Here is a 21,010-nt window from a genome sequence, read left to right on the forward strand (position 1 = left end):
CAGTCATTAAGGGGTTAACCCACCCTCACCCACCACTCGGGATGCCTACATACCCTCCCCTACTAACCCCCCACCCCGTGAGGCCTAACCACCCTCACCCACTACCCACAAGGGAGGCCTACCCACATACCGTTGGGGTACCCCCCCCCACCCCCAGTACCCACAAAAAAAACAATGCAGTGACACACAATAAACATCATTATATTTATTAAATACATTACCCACCCCCTGTGCCCCCCATAAATACAAGATTTATCCTTTTACAAACAGGGTTCATAACACAGCCCCACACGAGTCCCCGGTGGGCTGGCGGGGCACCTGATAGACCTACAGGGTACCAGCAGCCCTTTTCAAAAAGGTTCTGGAGGCCTGTTGGTGGGTCCCGCCAAGCGCCATGGCCCCCGGGTGGTCTCCTTCGGTCACTGTGGGCCACAATTGGGTCCCCACGGTAGGCCCAAGGATGTCTGGGAGCCCCCGGTCAGACCCACAGGTGTCTTCGGGGCCTCGGGTGGTTCCCACGGGGGTCTGGGGAACTCACGAGTGCTCACTACGGGTCCGCGGTGCCCCCACGGATGTGGGACCACCGCTTCATCCCCGCACCTATGGGTCGGCGGTGCCCCCAAGGATGTGGGACCACCGCTTCATCCCCGCCGACTACGGATCCGTGGTGCCCCCACAGATGTGATGCCACCGCTTCATCCCCGCATGTGGCACCCGTGGAACCACCAGCCTGATACCAGTGAGATACCCGGGGAGATCACAGGTGGTCTCCAGAGGTCTCACACAGAACCACAGAACAAACTCTGAATGTAAAAAAAATAAACCTGGCCTATACATTCAATACATACACCCCCCCCCCCCCCAGCACCTACAGTACAATAATGTGCAAAATATCTATTATCCAGATAGGGATAATAGATTATTTGCCCATTATTAAAAACATTAACTAGCAAATTCAAATAAATAAAGTACTACTGACCTCATCAATAAAAAGTCTCCGTCGCCAGCAACATCCTTGTCTTGCCCACAAAATACATAGCCAATACAAAGCCAATACATTGCAATAACATTCAGATATCAATTAACCCTTTAAACACCTTATCAGATAATAACCGCAAAGGTAATTAAGGGGTTAAGCCACACTGGCCCGATACCCACCTTTCACCCATGAATTTGTACATTGGCTTCATCATGCAAATATACAGAGATATATATATAAATATATATATACAGAGATATATATATAAATATATATATACACACACATGATGAACCAATATACAAATAAATGTAGAAGGGTTATCAAAAAAATGCTGTACTCAAAATAACACTTCTCCATAAAGACACACTACAATAAAATTAATTTCCTTTCATAATCCTAACTGATCTTACTATCAAAAACCTCAAATGACAATCAACACATTGGATTTACATTGTATATATGATATATATAATCTAAGCACAATAAACATTCTGCAAATTAATGTTAATAATAACATTGCAAGCAAAATACAGATAACTCCAAACAAGTATACTATTTTAACCAATCCAGTAAACATAAATCAATTAGCATTCATTAATGACATCCCTAAACAATTTACATTCCATCACTAACAATTAAAAAATTAACTAATTCAATCCTGGAACTGAACAATTTAGCCTGAGAAAAAATATAAGTACCAAAAAGTATACAAAATTGAAAACCAAGGCTAACCCTGACCTCAAGTACAACATACAATAGCAACGATTACATCTATCTAATTTTAAAATACTTTACACACACATTTAAGCATAGCTGCATAGTCAAATTAATTTAAAACACATCAAATCAAGCTTTTAAAACAACATCATTTCTTACCCTGTATGTATATATCTCTCTAGACATACATACATACATACATACATACATACATGCAGTGGCAAGAAATGATATACCACAAAACAATAAATACACATGTAAAAAAAACATTTAAAAAAATTAACAAGTTCAATTAAATACATTTCTTTAATTCACTTACCATTACTTGACCCACCGACTGCCGTTGAACTGCTTACTCACGAACAAAACCACCAGGCACAGGAACCCATAAAAAAAAAACATAAAAAAATAAACATTAAACTCAAAATCCAAATCAATCCACGGGTCTTCTAATTGTAATCCATCTTCATCTGTATTTTTCTTTCTTCTATCTTCTTCCGGGGTCTTCGTCCCGTCTTCGGCCATGCCCTGGTCTTCTTTCTTCTCCGGAGGTCCTCCTCCTCGGCATCTTGCTTCAAAATGAGACGACATAGGCTTTTAAAGGCCTATGATGTCACATTTTCATCATGGTTCCCACGGTCCTGATTGGACCATCAAAACCATGTGTTTTGGCCGATAAAAAAAGATGACGTCACTTAAAGGCAATGAAAGCACAGCCAATCGGAATGGCTTTGCTTCAATTGCCTTTAAGATGACGTCATTAAAAGAAACATGGCCGTCCACACATGGTACGGTAGCCAATCAGAGCGTGGGAACTCCATCCCTACTCTGATTGGCTCTAGTATACCATGACTGGGTGACTGACTGAATGGGTGGGTGACTGGGTGACTGACTGAATGGGTGGGTGACTGAATGGGTGGGTGACTGGGTGACTGACTGAATGTGTGGGTGACTGACTGAATGGGTTGGTGACTGGGTGGGTGACTGAGTGGGTGGGTGACTGAGTGGGTGGGTGGGTGACTGAGTGGGTGGGTGACTGAGTGAGTGGGTGGGTGACTGAGTGAGTGGGTGGGTGACTGAGTGAGTGGGTGGGTGACTGAGTGAGTGGGTGACTGAGTGAGTGGGTGACTGGGTGAAAGTGACTGGGTGACTGGGTGGCTGTGTGGGTGAGTGTGTGGGTGACTGGGTGTGTGTGTGTGTGGGTGACTGGATTTGACTGAGTGAGTGTGTGGGTGACTGAGTGAGTGGGTGGGTGACTAAGTGAGTGGGTGGGTTACTAAGTGAGTGGGTGGGTGACTAAGTGAGTGGGTGGGTGGATGACTGAGTGAGTGGGTGGGTGACTGAGTGAGTGGGTGGGTGACTGAGTGAGTGGGTGGGTGACTGGGTGGATGACTGAGTGGGTGGGTGGGTGACTGAGTCTTGACTGAGTGGGTGGGTGGGTGACTGAGTGGGTGGGTGGGTGAGATACTGAGTGGGTGGGTGAAAGTAGGTGACTGGGTGGGTGTGTGGGTGACTTACCTTGACCCCGTGGCATCTGGCTGGGGCAGGAGGTGAGTTCGGGAAGCTGGCGGGGGGGGCAAGAGTGGCAGGAGGCCCGCGCCGCGCTTACCCTCCATCTGGGAGCCAGTGCACGTGAGGAGGAGGCCCGCGCCGCGCTTCCTCTCCGTCCGGGAGCCGGCGCACGTGAGGGGGAGTGCAGGAGGCCCGGGCTGCGCCGCGCTTCCCCTCTGTTCCTCATTGTGAGCGAGGGGGGAGGAGCATGGAGTTTGCTGCTGAGCAGGAGGGCCGCGCTTCCCCTCTCCGGGAGCCGTCGCACGGTGAGGGTGATGGTGCGGCTGGGGATGTTGCGGAGCGTGGGGATTTGGGTGAGGTGGGGAGGGGGGAGAGAGTGAGGGGCACGGGGATAGGAGGGGCACCAGGAGAGGAGGGGCACTGTGAGAGGAGGGGCACCGGGAGAGGAGGGGGGTGTGTGTGGAAGGTAAGCTGCGGTCCAACTGACGGGGGAGAGTGAGGCCAAGCAACAGAGAGTGTGTGTGTGTGTGTGTGTGTGTGTGTGTGTGTGTGTGTGTGTGTGTGTGTGTGTGTGTGTGTGTGTGTGTGTGTGTGTGTGTGTGTGTATATGTGTGTGTGTGTTTGTGTGTGTGTGTGTCGTCACTCCGCCTCAGGCCAATGAGAGGTGCGGGGGCGGGCGGCCCAAGGGACAAATGAGATTTCCCCTAGGGACACAGGAAGATGCAGGCAGGCATACAGTGCTTTCACAAATATATAATAAGATATATATATATATATATATATATATATATATATATATATATATATATATATTCATTTATCTAATTATTTATTTAGATGTATTTATTTATTGTGGGGCTGCTGTGTGTTATTTTTTTTTATTGTGGGTAGCAGGGGTGGGTGAAGGGGGTATTAGCCCAACTGTGGTTGTTTAGGGCTTGCGGGGGGTAGCGGGAGGGTTTAACCCCTTCATGACAGTAGCGGTATTAACTGCTACGGTCGTGAAGGGGTTAAGTGCACCCGCAACCCCCCCGCAAACCCTAAACTCACACCAAGGGCCAAATACCCCCTTCACCCACCCCCGCTACCCACAATAAAGCTGGCACGGTGGGTTAACCCCTTCATTGCCTTAGCGGTTAGCCGCTGAGGTAATGGAGTGGGCTGTACATACATTTTTCCTGCCTCAGATGCATGCCGGGGGCCTTCGGTGCTGATATTCCTGGGTATCAGCTTTGGAGCCCCCCTGCATCAATCCGAGCCAGGAAAAGGGCCTTTTTTTTTATGTCCCCTATCGCCGCTCAGCTCCAGCTTTTTGCCAACTTTTGTTGGCGGAGCGATTTGGAGAAAATCTCTCCATTTTATTGCCGCAATCAGTGCCGAGATGCTGATCGGGGCTACTTGAATACGGCGGGTTTTAAAACTGGCGAGACATTGCTTCTCGCCACCCGCGCGGCGAGTTTTTTTTCCAAAAAACAAAAACTGGTGGAATTTCCTCATCTCGCCAGTTTTTCGCCATTTACTAAATTGCTGTAGGCATATTTGGCAAAAACCTGGCGAGATTGGGCTTCTCGTAACTCTCTGCATAGGCCCCTAAGTGTTCTAATAGTCCTGCCTATATAACCGCTTCCACAGGCACATCTAAGTAGGTAAATAACAAAGTTAGTATTACAGGTTATAAATGACTCTATGTGCTATTTCTGATCTGTATACACATTCTTGATTGTCTTTTGAACAGGCATTATGTATAGACAGGAGTGTACTCCTAGCTAAAGCCAAACTAAATAAACATAATAATACATAAAGAAAAATTCATATTCAGAATGATGCAACTAGCCAGACACCACTCTTTGTGACCACTTTTTCCAAACAAGCTGAGCAGATTAGGTTTATTTTACATAAACATTGGGCAGTCTTGAAATTAGATAAAGACTTGCATCATTATACAAAATCTAACCCGAAAATGGTTTTCAAAAAAGCAAAGACCATTGGTAGTCATGTTTTACCTAGTTTATACTGCTCAGCCAAAGATAACGTGACAAACATGCCTAAAGGCTTCATCAAATGTGGGGATTACAATCTCTGCAGATATGCCACACCAATCAAATCGATCAAGAATGTGTATACAGATCAGAAATTCCACATATAGTCATTTATAACCTGTAATACTAACTTTGTGATTTACCTACTTAGATGTGCCTGTGGAAGCGGTTATATAGGCAGGACTATTAGAACATTTAGGGGGCTATGCACTAAGCTCCGTTAAGTCACTTTTAGACCGCAAAGTGCTCTTCGATCGTGATTTTTGGCTCAACCCGATGCACTAAGCAACGCAAACAGGCACTTTGCGGTCTAAAAATTACTTTTTTCAGGAATTTTTTCTAAGTCCAACTTTGCTCGATCGCAACCCTGTTTGCGTGAAATTCTGCCCTTAAGCGGGATGCACTAAGCAACGCAACCTTAGTAAACGCGAAAGTTGCGTTGATCAGAACACATCAGGTCAGAGTAGATGCAAAGAAATCTGGACATAGAAAAAATTCTGGCTTTTTATTTTTGCATGCGCAAAACCCATACAGCAGGCTGGCGGGTGTCCCTGGCTGACCCCGTGAGGGTAGCAACAGAGCCCGGGGGTCGCTCGGGTGTCCCCGGCTGACCCCACGGGTGTCCGGGTGTCCCCGGGTCACCAAGCGGGGGTCACTGCGGGAGTGCGGGGGTCCCCGCGGTCGTCCCGGGGTCCCCGCGGGCCTGCGAAACCAATGTTGCACCTCCAAAAATAATAAACAAGAATTAGAACTAAATACACCCCCCTAACACATACTATACAGTAATGGCCAAAATTACTATTATCCACATATGTACCAGTGTTGATCAAAGATTGATCAAAAAGAATCCCCTTATATATAGCACTCAATGTCCTACATATTATAATAGTGGACAAAAATGGTCCTACAGTGATATACTGCAAGTCTGACAAGTTCCCAGAATCACCGAGGATATAAAAAATAATAAAACTTTATTAATTCTTCATAGATAATTAAAAACACATATACATTGTTAAAAATCCCTATACTATTGTGGCAGATATGTGTAGGTCAAATTAGGTAAGTATAATTGACAATTGGGTATATCGACATATCATGAACTTCCAAAATAATCACAGCTGGTAATAATGACTCTAACCATCAGGCTACAGACATATACAGTATATGGTATAGATCAATCAAAAAGCAGACCTGATAGGGTAATGGTGTATCTAATTGTTGACATAGTCTCTATAGTCATACAACAGTTATGTTACTAGGAGCATGATAGCGATGAATATAGTGTAAATCACTCCTATATGGAATCGGTAGTTAATAGGACAAAAAGATTTTATCTCTCTCTGTATGTCATATGAAACACAACAGTAAAATAATTTTATTCCTATATCCGCTATTATGCCAAATTAACCTTCCCAAAGGGTAGTGATGCAGTGTGTAGCAGTATATAGGAATAAAGTTTTATTATTTTTGATATCCTTGGTGATTCTGGGAACTTGTCAGACTTGCAGTATATCACTGCAGGACCATTTGTGTCCACTATTATAATATGTATGACATTGAGTGCTATATACAGTATAAGGGGATTCTTTTTGATCAATCTTTTGATCAACACTGGTACTACTGTATTAAATACCCTTTAAGCACCTGTCATTCACCCCGTGCATACAATAACAATGGTGATACCGTACCATGTGAGACCGGCCATGTTTCTTTTAATGACGTCATCTTAAAGGCAATTGAAGCAAAGCCATTCTGATTGGCTGTGCTTTTATTGCCTTTAAATGACGTCATCATTTTTTTTTTGATCGGACAAATCACATGTTTCCCATGGCCCAATCAGGACCGTGGGAAACATTTGACCAAAATGTGATGTCATAGGCCTATAAAAGCCTATGTCACCTCATTTTGAAGCTAGTCACCGAGGAGGGAACATCGCCCCTCCTAAGAAGAGAAGAAGGGCGTGTCGTAAGAAGACGGAAGAAGAAGGAAGAAGACGGAAGAAGCCGGAAGTAGACCCCAGAAGACCCCAAAAGACCTCAAAGAAGAAAGAAGACACAGACGTGGATTTGTTATGGTTTTTTATTTTATGGCTAACCTGTGGATTGGTTCCTGAGCTTCCGGGTCGCTTGGATTTCGGAGAGTGGGCATCTAATGGTGAGTAAACAAAAGAAAAGTTTATTATTTTTAATTTGACAGGTTTTTATGATTTTTCATTCATGTCTTTTATTTTTTAAGTCCCATTTAGTGCCCGTTAATGTATATATGTATATACATACATTCACGGACACTGAATGGGTATATTGTATATGAATTTTGTATGTAAATGCATTGTATTTTATGCTGTATTATTGCCCCTGTATGTTATGTTTATCTATCTGTATGGATATACATACAGGGATAATAATTGATTGTTTGGCTCATGTTTAGGTTCTTTTCATGTATGGATAATGTATTTAGCATCTTTATTTTGACATTGTTGTGAATAATGTAATTTGCATTTAGTTGATGGCTTCTTTATGGTAGTAAGATTAGAATGATGGTGGTTACTTTAAATTAGAATTGTTTTGGGAATGGTTTGGCCTTAGCAATTGAATAGGGAATTGTATAATTGATTTGTAATGTATTTTAATTTTTGAGGAAATGGATTAATTGATTGATGCTAATTGTATTGATGTTGGTTACTTTCTAATTGATTTTCAGGATGGCATTGGTGGTTAGGGGACATTGTTCATAGTGAACTATATTGTTACATATATTTTGCATAGTGTTACATGATGCACAGATTAATTGCATCATGTACACACTCTATGCAATTGTGTGACATTTCATATACATTTGTGGAGCTGCTGATTTGTTGGCTTATATTTGGAATAGATGCTATATTTATTGTAACATGCAATGTGGTGATTTTAAGACTAAAAATTCATGTTTTGATTTGTACATGTTTTATGTGTTTCATAATGGGCAAATAATGTATTATCCATATCTGGATAATAGTTATTTTGCACATTATTGTACTGTATGTGTTGGGGGGGGGGGGGGGGTATTGGCCCAAAGGGTATGTGGGTAGGCCTCCCTTGTGGGTAGTGGGAGAGGGTGGTTAGGCCTCACGGGGTGGGGGGTTAGAGTGGGAGGGTATGTAGGCCTCCCAAGTGGTGGGTGAGGGTGGGTTAACCCCTTAATGACTGTAGCGGTTAATAAGGGGACATTACATTACATTGGCTATTGTAATTGTTGTGCATGTTTTGCAGCACCGTAGGGGCATGGGCAGAATGAAGATGAGGATGAAGACGGCCTTCATCGTGGGTGCCTGTAAAACGTAAGTGTTAAATGTTTTGACTGTATTTATTGTAATTTATATGTATTTAAAATGGGCAAATGCATTATTATCCATATGTGGATAATAGTAATTTTGCCCATTACAGTACTGTATGTGTTAGGGGGTGGGGGGATGTGTGTTGTTTATTGGGGGCAAATTTCCCCAATAAACATGCTAACGTGCGTTAACCCCTTCATTGCCTTAGCGTCTATCCCCTAAGGTAATGAAGCTGCATTAATGTATTTTTATTAATAGTGTGCGGGAGCAGGGGGTCCCCTGAGCTGAACCGCATTGATTTCTGCCTCACAGACCCCCTGCTTCCCGAGTTACAGGCCCCGGTTTGGGGCATCGGTGCCAGTGCGTACGCCATCTTTATAGAGCCCACGTCGCGTCTTGGACGCTATAAAGATGGCAGCGGCACTGGCACCCGATGCCACTATACCGGGGCCTGTAACTCGGGAAGCAGGGGGTCCATGAGCCACAAATCAATGTGGTTCAGCTCAGGGGACCCCCTGCTCCCGCACACTATTATTTAAAATACATTAATGTTGCTTCATTACCATAGCGGATAGCCGCTACGGTAATGAATTATTGTTTATTGTTATGTGTGTTTTAATACTTGTGTAGATGTGCAGGGGGTCTCCTGAGCTGAGCCGCATTGTTTCAGGTCCGAGGACCCCCTACTTCAGAAGTTACAGGCCCCGTTATGGGGTGCCGTATCCCATGGCTGTTTTGAGCTATTTTGAGCAGGTACGTTAAAAAATGGCCTCAAGGCCTTAGCGTATCGCGTCCCCAGCTTCACTTTTTAACTAGCAGGAAGATAGGTGAAGATGCGTTGCACTGCCTCAATTTCCAACTCCCAATGAGACCGGAAAAAATACAAAGTGAGCACTCAGCTGAATAACAGGTCAGGTTTATTGCAGGGTGGTGCAGCAAGGGAACAGCAAAGCCACACGAACGGACCTACGCGTTTCGTGCACGAGGCACTTTATCAATGCATTGGATTTATGCCCTTGGGACGTTAGAACCCAGGGGCATGAACCACGATTGGGAACTGAAACATTTTTTAAGATAGATTTGGTTCTCACACTATAATCTGTATAAGGATATACAACTATGATTATTAGATGAGCTGTTATGTATATGTTAACTTCTGTTTACTTAATATTATCAGGTTTTGTTTTCATATTTATATTCATTTTCTAATACTAGTTAACTTTTGTTATTATTAGTAATAATTTAACATTAGTATTTTTTAATTAATTATTTTCAGTTATACTGCACTTTTCTGATAGACTAGTTTTCAATAGATTGCATTTATTTTACACTAGCTGATATACCCGGCATTGCCCGGGCGTGGAAGGGCAGGGGGCATGGTAGGGGGAGGGAGGGAAGGGGAAAAATTGCAGGGGGAGGGAGGGCAGGGGGAAAAAGGCAGGGGGAGGGAGGGCAGGGGGCAAAGGGCGGGGGGCAAAGGGCAGGGAGGGCAGATAGACTAGTTTTCAATAGATTGCATTTATTTTACACTAGCTAATATACCCGGCGTTGCCCGGGCGTGGAAGGGCAGGGGGCATGGTAGGGGGAGGGAGGGAAGGGGAAAAATTGCAGGGGGGAGGGAGGGCAGGGGAAAAAGGCAGGGGGAGGGAGGGCACGGGGCAAAGGGCGGGGGGCAAAGGGCAGGGAGGGCAGAGGGCCAAGGCTATGGGGAGGGAGGGCAGGGGGCAAAGGGCAGGGGAGGGAGGGCATGGGGCAAAGGGCAGGGGGAGGGAGGGCAGGGGGCAAAGGGCAGGGGGCAAAGGGCAGGGGGAAAGGGCACGGGGAGGGAGGGCAAAGGGCAGGGGGAGGGAGGGCAGGGGGCAAAGGGCAGGGGGGCAGGGGGCAAAGGGCAGGGGGGCAGGGAGGGTAGAGGGGCAGGGAGGGTAGGGGGGGCAAAGGGCAGGGTGAGTCAGGGACGCCTTAAATAACTCATTCCCCTGCGTTTACTCACCTTGCATACGGTCGCGCTCCTCTCCCTACGGGTACCGGCCACCCTCCTCTTCCACCTCAGGCTCCTCAGCGGACAGGCTGAGACGGTCCGGTGAGGAGGTGCTGTGCCTTTCGCGGGGAGAGGCGGAGACAGCCGGAGGAGCGCCCTCGGGGATGGGGAGCGGCCTATGTGAGGGGAGAGCAGCACAGTGCGTGCTCTGTGTGTGTGTGGGGGGGTGGGAGGACCGGGGGCAAAGAGAGCCGTGGGGATGTGAGAGCACCGGTGTGTGAGTGTGTGAGTGTGTGAGTGTGTGTGTGTGTGACCTTTGGCCCGTCACTCAGCCTCAGGCCAATGAGAGGTTTGCGGGGGCGGGCGGGCCAAGGGAGCCATCTCATTGGCCTGAGGCGGAGTGACAGGCAAAAGGTCCAATGTGATTGCTGCTAGGGACACAGGGAGACACATACAGACACAGACACATAGGATGCTTTCAGAAATATATAGATAGATATGTGCACTTCATCATTTTCATTCATAATTAATATCATAGACATGTTTGGTGGTTTTATATTTCTATATATATTATTTTTATATATATATATATCTTTATTATCTGTCTCTATAGAATTGTAGCCATTCATTTATTTTGTCCATGTCCTTGACCTATATAGGAAACCAATTCGCTAGTCTATATTATGTTGTTCTGTATTAGATGTCACTGTATCAATTTTATGTATTTTTTGTCTCAATTTTGTTTATGTTAGTGTAACAGGTCTGCTCTCAATGGGTCGGTATATTATACCCCGTCCACACGGGAGGCACCTTCCATTTCAGACAGCTGATTGGAAGAGGGCTCCATCCAATAGGATTAATCTATACGTTTTTCACGCCAAATTTACATTGCGACATCGGCGTTTTGAGGCGGGGGATTTTCTATAAGACCGTGAGTTTGATCAGACGCAAATTTACTCTTTGAAAAAGGGCGTTTGCCTGAAATGCGTCAGAGTGTGTCTCTGTTCCCCGTTACTATGTTGTTCAATAAATACCTCTTTTAACTTTATCAGCATTGGTACTGGCCCCCTTTTTTGCAATCGTGCACCGCATCCAATCCCTGGATTATCTCTCTACTATCTCCGACAGCTAAGGCTAGGCCGAAATTGGATCATGCAACAGGACAATGATCCCAAGCACACCAGCAAATCTACAACAGAATGGCTGGAGAAGAAAAGAATCAAGGTGTTGCAATGGCCCAGTCAAAGTCCATACCTCAACCCGACTGAAATGCTAGTGCTGGACCTTAAGAGAGCTGTGCATAAACAAATGCCCACAAACCTCAATAGACTGAAGCAACGTTGTAAAGAAGAGTGGGCAAAATTCCTCCACAACGATGTGAGAGACTGATAAAGTCATACAGAAAATTATTACTTGCTGAAGGTGTTCTCCAAACTATTAAATCACAAGGTGTACTTAGTTTTTCACACATGCTTCTCCATTTTGGCTTTATTTTTGTTAAATAAATCATGACACGGCGTAATATGTCATGTGTTGTTGTTCATCTGAGGCTGTATTTACCTAATTCTAAGACCTGCTAAGGAACAGATGATTGTTATTATGTCCTGATATGTAAAACCATGGAATTCAAAGAGGGTATACTTTCTTTTTCACATGACTGTATATATATGTATGTATATGTATGTATATGTATATATACATATGTATATATTGTGACATAGTCCAAAGATGTTAGGCAGCTTTCTGCCCCGTTTTAGGTCAGAAAGTGCAGGAGTAATGCAAAATGATCCATTCCACAGCTTCACATTTACTCAGCCTGGTGGATTGAAAATCCAGACCACAGTTTACAATGTGTCTAGTTTTCCCTCACCTGCTTTCCTAATCACTAGAACTGGTATTTAGAGCAGAGAGGGTTGCTTTTCAGTCTCTCTTCTTTGAGCCTGGAGGCTGGGGTTTATCACTGTTCCCCTGCATTCAGTTCGGGGAGGACGCCCCCTTCAAGTATCACAGTATCAGAAGATTTGCCTGGACACTTGGGACCGAGTTCCCCCACCACGAACAGATAAGACAAACAAATGTTTATTGCTGTATCTAAAAGACTGTATGTATCTAGTGACCCTAAATGAGAGGGCATTTTTTTAAGCTGGGGAACCAGGTTAGTTGGCCCAGCAGCAGTTAGAGAGGCTGATTCTGCTGTGTAGTTAGAGCCCTGAATGGGATAGGATTTTGTTTATATGATTTATTTCTGTTTCTTAAAGTAACAGTGTGTGAAATATTATAACACTGATATGAGTAAACCGCTGAAGGTTAATGTCTGAGTGCCTCCTGCCTACACATGTTAAAGCTGCAGTCCCTTATTTGGATGAAAATAAAGCAGGCAGAAGCCTGAGTTAAGCAACGTAATGCTTTGGATGATCCTGTTATTTGTATAATTAACCCTAGAAGACTGTGTCGGGAAGATCCCAGACAGACGTCAGCGCTACAAAAGAGGGGCGTTTGTCACATACAGTGGCGCCGCCTTTATCCTAATGCGGCCGGATCCATGGCACTCTGATAATCGCGGGCAGATGCATTTTTTTGGGGGTCCGGAGTGAATTGCGTTAATTTAGCACTCGTAATATTAGCATTTTATAATCGCTGTCTGCAATACTGCAATACCGTCTAAAAACTCAGGGGGCGTTCGCGAGCTGTTGTCTTGGAAGTCTGATACAGTACTTTAGCAGTTCAACCTACGTCAGTATACAGTCTGCGTGTGCGCGCGCAGTAGTTTTTAACTTTGCATATTTATACATGTATGTGCAGTGCTGTAAATCTCATTTGAAAATTGTTGAAACGCATAGGCGCGTGCTGTAACAGTGTCACATTTCAGCATATACAGTACAGCGCTCTCCCCTCGCTCGCCCCCGCACACACACAGGATAATTTACTGCACTGCAGTATTTCAACTTCTTAGCTTATCTACAGTGCAGTACACCTCTCCCACACCATTCCTTTGAATGTGTGTATTTCTGGTTTCAATCACATTCCTGCTTGATAGCTGATGATTACTGCGCATGCATCTTAAAGTTCACCACTGCTTGCTTGAGTGAGTGACCAAAAAAAAAATATTTTTTTTTCTCCTCATTTTTTATTTTTATTTTCTCCACACAAGCCTGCATAAACCATCTTGATATTACGATATTCAATCTGTGCTGTAGCTTTTGACTGCGACACTGTGCGTTTGACTGCACATGGTTGATTTGTGTGCTTTTTATGTACGGTATTTGGGGGTGTAGGGATCAAATTATTATGATGACCTGCCTTTTGAAAATATGCCATTTCTTTGAACTGCAGTAGAGCTAATCATTCATGCTGATGAACCCTGTACCCCCCTCCCCCACGCACACACACAAGGCTCGCTTAAGGGTTTGAAACTCTTATCTACAGAGTCATTCAGTTTCTGAAGCTTGTAATTGTGTTTTTAATCCGTCCCTAGCCGAGCATCACCTCTCTATGCGCCTGCGTGTAATCCTCTTTGAGATGGGAGCTAGCTGATTACTGCGCATGACTCACCCAACCCCCCCCCCCAACCCTTTGAGGCTTTGTTTACGGTAACGCTTTGGAAAATCCCTTCTCGAATTTGAAATGTAAATCTGATTTGCACAGCACTGTGAGAATTGAGAGTTAAAAAAAACATTAACTGATTCATGCTGTTGATGCAGTAAATTACCACTTTTTGTCATTCTTTCTTTTTCTTTGGTGTAGGTGTGGGAGGGGGGGTTGTTGTCAATGCGAAATTCAAGAGTGAGTGACAAAAAAATATATATATTTTTTTCTCCTCATTTTCTATTTTTATTTTCTCCACAAGCCTGCAAAAACGATCTTAATATTACAATATTCAATCTGTGCTGTAGCTTTTGACTGCGACACTGTGCGTTTGACTGCACATGGTTGATTTGTATGCTTTTTATGTACAGTACTGTATTTGGGGGTGTAGGGATCAAATTATTATGATGACCTGCCTTTTGAAAATATGCAATTTCTTTGAATTGCAGTACAGCTAATCCTTCATGCAGATGTACCCTGTGCCCCCCTCCCCCACGCACACACACAAGGCTCGCTCAAGGATTTGAAACTCTTATCAACATACACCTCTACAGAGTCATTCAGTTTCTGAAGCTTGCCATTGTGTTTTTAATCCGTCCCTAGCCGAGCGTCACCTCTCTACGCCTGCCTGTAATCCTCTTTGGGATGGGAGCTAGTTGATGATTACTGCGCATGCGCCTGTAAATTCACCACTGCTTTCTTGCGAAGTTCAAGAATGAGTGACCCAAAAAAACAAAAAGATTTTTCTCCTCATTTTTTATTTTTATTTTCTCCTCATTTTTTATTTTTATTTTCTCCACAAGCCTGTCTAGACCAACTTGATATTACGATATTCAATCTGTGCTGTAGCTTTGACTGCAACCCTGTGCTTTTGACTGCACATGGTTGATTTGTGTGCTGTTTATGTACTGTGTTTGGGGATGTAGGGATCAAATTATTATGATGACCTGCCTTTTGAAAATATGCCATTTCTTTGAACTGCAGTACAGCTAATCCTTCATGCAGCTGTACCCTGTACCCCCCTCCCCCACGCACACACAAGGCTCGCTCAAGGATTTGAAACTCTTATCGACAGACACCTCTACCGAGTCATTCAGTTTCTGAAGCTTGTCATTGTGTTTTTAATCCGTCCCTAGCCAGCATTACCTCTCTGCGCCTGCGTGTAATCCCCTTTGGGATGGGAGCTAGTTATTACTGCGCATGACTCACCCAACCCCCCCCCCAACCCTTTGAGGCTTTGTTTACGGTAACGCTTTGGAAAATCACTTCTCGAATTTGATATGTAAATCTGATTTGCACAGCACTACGAGAATTGAGAGTTAAAAAAAACATTAACTGATTCATGTTGTTTTGTCATTCTTTCTTTTTCTTTGGTGTACAGTAGGTGTGGGTGGGGGGGGGGGGGTTGTTGTCAATGATTATGATTATCATGAATGTAAATAAAAAATGTTATTTTATTTTATCAGGAACAAAAAAAACAAATATAAAAATAATCATGAATAATACATAATGCAGTCTTTATTAAGTTCTTCTGTCAGATGGAAATTGAGGGCCGGCCGGTGGATAATCATGAATAATGCACATTGATAATAATATTAATTAATAATATATAATATATAATAATATATATATAGTAATATAATTTTTTCCGTCTTTATCTTCTTCCTCATTCTGTGTACAGTACAGTAGTTCATTGAGAGAGGAGAGGTTTTGTGTACATCAGGACTGCAGTTTAGATACTGTACACTTAACTGTACAAACAGTTCACAGACTGTACACGATAGCCCAACTCTCCCCCAGTCCATGTCCAAAAGGACATCATCCTGGGCGAGCTGCCCAATTCACTCAGGTAGAAGTATAGGGTGATGAGTGCTGGTTTACCCCACAAGTATGCCATGTTCATTTTTAAGCACCACGTGTCCTACTTGGTGTACGGCGGGTGGGCTTACAAAGTTAACTATGAAGGAAATCGCAAAAAAGGCGCTTCCTGAAAATTTAAGAAAGACTATTGTGGAGGAATTGCGGCGCTATTTTTCAATTACAGATCCTTTAATGAAAAGCGTTTGAGACGCCATTAATGGCATTTTGCGCCATACAAGGCATCGGCCCTGGAAGGACAAACTGGTGGGTATTGCATTTGCGTGACTGTTCAACTGTTGTTTATTTTTTGTAAATGTTTTTGTAAATGTTTTGACTTTTTGTACTTTAATAAAGGAGATGTTGCGTTTTGTATATTTTATGAATAAAGAATTTTTTTAAATAACACCATACTGTTGTACTGTACATTTTGACTTTCTGTACTTTAATAAAGGAGATGTTGCGTGTTTCAACTTGTATTAATAAAGAAATGTTTTTACTTACTGTACACACAGGACCTGCACAATTCCAGTCCCCGAGGGCCGCAAACAGGCCCGGTTTTCAATGTTATCCTGAAAACCGGTCCTGTTTGCGGCCCTCGAGGACTGGAGTTGTGCAGGCCTGATTGACTGTTCTTTACACCATCCTACTGTAAATGTTTAGACTTTCTGTAAATAATAAAGGAGATGTTACGTTTTTTAAATTTTATGAATAAATAATTATTTTAATAACACCATGTGACTGTAAACCATACTGACTGACTGTAAATGTTTTTGACTTTCTGTACATAAATGTTTTCACTAGCAGTAAACTATACACCTGTTGATGTTTTGAATTGCTGTACACTTAAAATGTTTTTATATTGCACAGTATTTGTAAATAAATGTTTTTGTACTTACTCCACCAATAAAACAAAATGTTGATTTGTTTTAAATTGTTCCATTGTCTCCTTTTATACTGTAACAAAATACAGTGTTTCTAGAATGTACAGTATTGTCCAGGCATACTGTACTGTATACTGTAGGCATGCTCAGTACTGTACATCACATATACACATACAGTACAGTATGTACTGGAATACATGTAGAATAAATGCATACTTTTTATTTTCTCGGGTTTATTATACAGTATATATAAAAAAGTATTGTATACAGTACGGTCTGAAAACATCAGCATACTGTTTCAGGTATTCTATCCTAATCAATAACAACGGCCACTAACTGTAGACTCCGGTACGTGGTTTTTTAAATCCGATTCAGCAATGTGCAGGCATTGTTACACAAAGCAATATTATCCATCGAAATCCCACCATTCGCCGTTTTCCGCATGAGATGACAAAATTTTATTTTCTGAGGAAAAACAAAAGTAAAAGTTTTACTGTAATGATCAGTCACTCCCTAAAGAAGTTCCCACAGTCAGCCCCACCAATAATTTTCTCGGGGGGCATCTTCTGTTCACATGCGCATGTGCCTACCGTCGATGTGATGACACGCATATGCGTTTCAAGAAGGTTCCAATGTGCATGCGCATAGCTTTTCACCAATTGTGCAGTATCAACTGTAGAAGCCGCTCAGCCAATGATATTGTTTACAGGAGAATCGCTTGACTTTTCAATCGCACTGATATTGATAATTAAAAAAAAAAAAAACAGAATAAAATACAAAAAAATAAATAAAATCAGCTGGCGCCGGGCCACTGCCAGTCCACTATTCTTGATCATACACGTCGTTGACAGGGACTACTACACCTGTAGTCAGCTGATGAGGCTGGAAATCGCTTAGGTACATGCAAGCTTGCTCGAAACTGTTCGCGAAATCCGGCTCAGGCTGCAGGTATCCGTGCATGGACAGACAGCAAGGGTTGTCACTGATGGTCGGACCATTATTGGAAGCCGGTGCTGGTGCTGGCGCATTGCTTGCCAGCGACTGACGTTTCTTAGTTGGTTTTAACACGACCTTTCGCTTTTTGCCGTCTGCATGATCATAGATACAGGAAAAACCCTGTGATACACACCAATACCCTCCAATAAATTCGGGATCAATACGAAAAAAACATGGATCGCTACATAACTTTTTCCTTATTGCACGCTTCCACACATGAGGATCTGGTAAAAATTTGTAAAAGTCAGTTTTCGATAAAATACTGATACATTTGAACAATTGTTGCCATCTTATCATCGGTTGCATTAATCGCGGCCCATATTAAATAAGCGTACGTTCTGTCGGGTTTTTGGAACACGGGCTGCACTTGTACACTCATGGTGGGAATCTCTGGACATTAACCAGACCAGAAACTGGTGCTTGTCTTTCTTTAATATGAAAAGCCTAAATTGATACATTATTGTAACCTCTTCCTTCAGTCCCAACAATTTACAATAGACCACTGTGGTATTAAACAAAACACCTGCAAGTCGACACATTACTGAAGACCATGCGCATTACAATTCATGAATATCTGCCATCTGGCGGACACGCGAAGAATTGCAACCAATTAAATCTGAACCATTATCAATAAACACATCAACCGTGCATCAACCGCGGCTGTGAATGCAACATGAATGCGGTATGAATGTGGTCAGAATGCGGCATGAACGCGGTGAAGTGCGTGGCATTCAAAAAAAAATCCCGGAAACATGCGGTGATGTTGGAGAATAAAAGGGGCCGTGGCTGTATGTGGAGAATGCGGGTCGACACTAAAAGGTCTGTGGGTTTGCACATAAATGCGGGGGTTTAAAATGGCCGCCCAGCCAAAGTAAAAGTACAGATGCTATGAGTGAAGTCTGTCCCACTGTGTATAACCAGTTGTGCTTCCAGCATACACATAGAATGTGCAAAAACAAAAATAAACTGTGCGCTACTATCTAACTTTTAAATATATATGGATACAGTGCAGTGACTAAACCATAAAATATTGAAATAAACCACAATACCACAGTGAATAAGTGATGAGATAATAAAATGATATCATAACCGTGTGGTTGATAAAGGCGTCTGCTGCTATAAACATTAGGGGTGGCTCAGCACCCCACACACTCTAAGAAATGGAAACAAAAAGAAAACAGCGCACAACGCCAAATAGTGAAGCAAGTATAAATATATATTATAATAATAAAGGGGTAATAAATCTGCGTACTTCAAGTTGATAAAATATGTGCATTTAGTGTATATCACACTAGTTTACCTAGGTCCCTGAAGAAGTAGTTAGATCTACGACACGCGTTGGATGTTATTAATCTATGTCATTAATTTGCTAATTTACATTCATTGGATCCGCACTGTTATCAGTATTCTTTATGCTGTTTTTGTGCTATTTGAGCTGTTCCAGCTATTGAGAGACTCTTAGGGACTTCTATCCCTCCCCCCTATCGTCTTCTCCACTGCCATGGAGACTGTGACGTCATCACGTCACACCACGTGACGGAGCGGCATCGTGGCACGCTGAGTGAGCCCCTGCTAGCTGCGGTCTGGCGTCCGCACAGCGGAACTGTTTGCTCAGCCACTCCAACGGCTCTGGACTGTTTTGATATCTAAGTGGCCGTGACGAGCAGTGAATCCTCACAGGAGAGACCGGTTATTCTAGGGGAAATTCCCCCAAAGGCGGCATATCGCCGGATGAGGAGCGGTCCCACTGAGCATTTGAACCTGCAGTGAAGCCAGGCTGCTTAAAGGAAACACCCTTGAGAGTGACGTCCTGCCGGAGAGGAGTGAGGGAAGGATCCCATGTCCCAGAACCACCACAGAGGCTCCTGCAGAGAAAGCCAAGTACCAGACCTTCCTGCTTACAGCTGCGGAGTGGTAAACTAGTGTGATATACACTAAATGCACATAGAATGTGCGAAGTGTGGATGCAATAGCACCCTGAACCCAAATAGAAAACCAAAATGTTTTTCTGAAGTAAGTGAAAATAGTAGCTAGCAAGTTGTCCCTGCCAGGTTTCTAAAATGGCCGACGTGAAATGTTTGTTTTGTAATGTACATAACCATGAAAAACAGTGTCCCTTCAGGCCATATGATGATGATGATGACGACGAATCGTATGTGGCCCCTGGAAGAGAGCCGTACCCACAGATGAATTTAGTATGCTGGGCCTGTCATGAAGTAGGTCACATTTCAAAGACAAACAGCTGCAAAAGCAAGCAACGCCCTGTGAGTGCAAGCAAGATGTGGAAGCTGATACCAGTGAGTGTGTGCCCAGTACCACTGATATCTCTGGAGCTGATAAAGCAAAAAGAAAGAAGAAGAAAAAGAAAACTGTTCCTCAAGTCACAGGGGAAGTGACCGAGCCACTTGAACCTGCGCTGTCAGGACAGGCGTCAGAAAGGAGCCGAGATGTGCTGCAGACCGGAGTGATGGGCAAAATTGTCATGGGAACGGTGGCAATGGAAAAGGAGGAGCAAAGGGATGCTGAATCCTTGATTCAGGATAAAGAGGCTTTAATTTCTGCACTCCACGCTGCCCGCCATGATTACAGTATGAAGTCCTGTGGCAGGGATTGATGAAGGAGCGAGAAGTGAACGCCGAGTTACAGAGGTGTATACTCCCAGCTTTACAAGAGTACGAGGCTTTGAGAAAATAGAGTCTGTCTTACGGTGTGAGTTGGAAGAGGTGACGACTAGTCTGGAAAAGGCCAACACCGTAATTGCTACCATGGATGAAAAACAGATTAAGTCTGATAAATTGATTGCTATCCTAAAACAGAAATACGGGAAGGCTCTACAAGAGGTTCACGTGCTCAGCACAGAGGTGCAACACTCACGCCTGGAGGGCCATGGTCTGAACACAGAGCTGGGAATGTTGAAGCAAACCCATGAGATTGCCCTGAGTGATTTAGAGACTGTAAAGCGAGAAAATGAAAATGAAAGCGAGTCTGAAAATGAAAAATTCAGATTTGACTGACCAAGCAGAAAAAGTGAAGAAACAGTTGACTCAGGAAAAGTTAGAAGTGCAGGAAGCACTACAGAATGCGTTGATGCATACTCTCTCTGCTCTAAATACCTATTCTAGTGATTAGGAGAGAAGGCGAGGG

Source organism: Ascaphus truei, chromosome 5 (assembly GCF_040206685.1).
Source record: "Ascaphus truei isolate aAscTru1 chromosome 5, aAscTru1.hap1, whole genome shotgun sequence".
NCBI lineage: Eukaryota > Metazoa > Chordata > Amphibia > Anura > Ascaphidae > Ascaphus > Ascaphus truei.